General features: G+C 42.7%; 1 protein-coding gene across 1 annotated transcript in view; it reads left to right on the plus strand.

Moving 5' to 3' along the window:
* LOC119572222 overlaps positions 1 to 2,500 on the plus strand; it is a 52,594-nt gene that overhangs the window by 36,476 nt on the left and 13,618 nt on the right. The window lies entirely within an intron of this gene.

Raw genomic sequence — 2,500 nt, forward strand, 5'->3', positions numbered from 1 at the left:
GCATCCTTGATATATTAACATCCCGGCTCTCGGTTCAATCGCTTTAGTCTTTATCTGAGCCTTCCTTGTGTGGACCTTGACGTCATACGAGTCCTTGGCAGTTGCAGCCTTTCACTTCCGTTGACTGCAGGCTCGCAGATGTAAGGTGTTCTTGGTTGGACAATATTTAGCATCTCGTCTATATTTTTGTCTTATGGGTATAAGTTAACCTTTTTCAGAATCGAGATAAATGCATTTCACAAGTAGTTCCACTTTATCTGTTCTGGTGCTTTGTTCTGTATAACCTTCAATTTACTAACATCATTGTGTGGAACTTAGACTGTGTCACAACATAGTAAAAATAGCTAAGGAGAGATCGCACACTGCATGTTCGTAAAGCTCGGTAGAAACCTGTTTGTGCTTCGTGGTCCGCTTCGTATCCGCTGAAATGTGGCCACAAGGCACACGTGGAGTATGGCCATCGTGAGAGTTGTGTCGCGGAATGTATGGGTGTGATTCGTGTGTAGTTTTTGCCTGCCTGGCACAACGATCGTCCGATAACAGGCATTTCTTTATACAAAAGCAGTAAGAACAAAAAATCTAATAGTTTGGATAGTGTGCGGTAATAGACCGCTGATATATAAATGAAGGGTAAAAGACAAATCCCAGTGCACGTTTTCGTTTTATGTGGAAAAAGGCCACCCATCAGTAGGATCTTGTCCGAGTAGGTGTTGCACTGAAGGGGTTCTCTGATGCCTCAGTAAATCAGCACTGAATGAACCCACCAGAAGTCAGGAGCAGCTAGTCAATTATATATGAATAAGTACTTCAAAGTGGCCTAAAATCTATCGTTGAATAATGCGTCTTAAACTGTGTAAAGGTTTCTGTAGTTTAAGGATCTCTAGCCCTGAGAATGGGAGTAACTTATGCTAAAAGCCACTCATGGACAAAGTGCCGGACTATAAAGGCTGACGGAACATAACCCGCAGAAGGGCACGATTGCAAGTATGAATAGTTGTGAAAGGGTATATTTTGCAGTCCTGCATCTTTGTGGATATCGATTTCAGATTATCCTTAGGATCTTCTTCAGAAAGGTTGAGGCAGTAGATTATGATGATGGCATTACTGGCTATATAAAAAATAGATAAATGAAAAAAAATAATAAATACAAATATATAAATAAAAAAATAAAAATAAATAAATAAAAATGTAAATAAATAAATAAATAAATAATGTATTTGTGTGTATATATATAGATATATATACCTTGAATTTGCTTGCGCTACAACACAGCAATCTTAAAATACTGTCAACGGCATTTGTTTGGGCTAAAAAACGCCCAGCTGTTCCAGCATGGCGTTGCGGTAACCTTATCGTTCTTGCGCCACCTTGCTGTTTAATTACCTGCAAATAACCTTCTTTTGGGAGTTTTTGTCCTGACATAATGGGCATCTCTCCCTTTGACACCGGGGAACATGCTTATCGCGAGCAATAGCTCTCATGCTTGCACAGATGACCCTTGGTTGGAGCGTTTGATGTCTGTTTTGTCTTTGCATTAATGTGCTCTATTTCACTGCGACCAGATGGCATGTCTAATGGTATGGTTATTTCTTCTAATAGTTACTGATAAGTAATTCAAGTACTTTTGCGAACGAATTTTGGGTATCAGAATGATGGGATTCCTATATCTGATTACTTTAAGAGTGCCAGTAATGGTCAGTAACAGAATGGGTTCAAGCCGAGAGAAGTCAAAGCTCTTTTCACCAGATGAATATTTTCGACGTAGTATTTGGAATTTTCATTCGTCGCTAAACTTTTTCCTCTTCCCCTCTTAACCCACTCTTCATTCCTTCCTCCCTCCCATTTCCCCTTTTGACCTACTACTCTTCCTCGTACCTTCCTCACGCCTCTCTCGCGCCCTCACGCCCTCGCGCCCTCAGCTCCCATCACAAAAGATGCCTTGCCCAGCTGTTAGACTCTTCACCGCGGTCAATAGGGAGCAGGTGAGGCCATACACAGCGCTAATTAACAACATCACCGACATGTCCCCTGATTTGAACGACCTGATGTTGTTATTGCGAGAGCGATGGAGGGAAGGTGGGGCAGAGAATGCAGACAGACAGACAGAGACGGAGACGGAGACGGAGATAGACAGACAGACAAACAGACAGACAGAGACGGAGACGGAGATAGACAGACAGACAGACAGACAGACAGAGGCGGGACAGAGACGGAGATAGACAGACAGACAGACAGAGACGGAGACAGAGACGGAGATAGACAGACAGACAGACAGACAGACAGACAGACAGACAGAGATGAAGACGGAGACGGAGATAGACAGATAGACAGGTAGAAACTGAAAAGAGACAGTAAGTGACAGAGAGAGAGTATGACTGTTCATATCGGATGTATTTGTCTGTCAGTCTTTCAATATATCAATCTGTCTCCGTGTCTATCGGTATCTATCCTTCCTCCCCCCCCCCTTGCGCTCTCTTCGCTCGATCTTCTGATCCACTCA

This window comes from Penaeus monodon, chromosome 4 (genome assembly GCF_015228065.2).
Source record: "Penaeus monodon isolate SGIC_2016 chromosome 4, NSTDA_Pmon_1, whole genome shotgun sequence".
NCBI lineage: Eukaryota > Metazoa > Arthropoda > Malacostraca > Decapoda > Penaeidae > Penaeus > Penaeus monodon.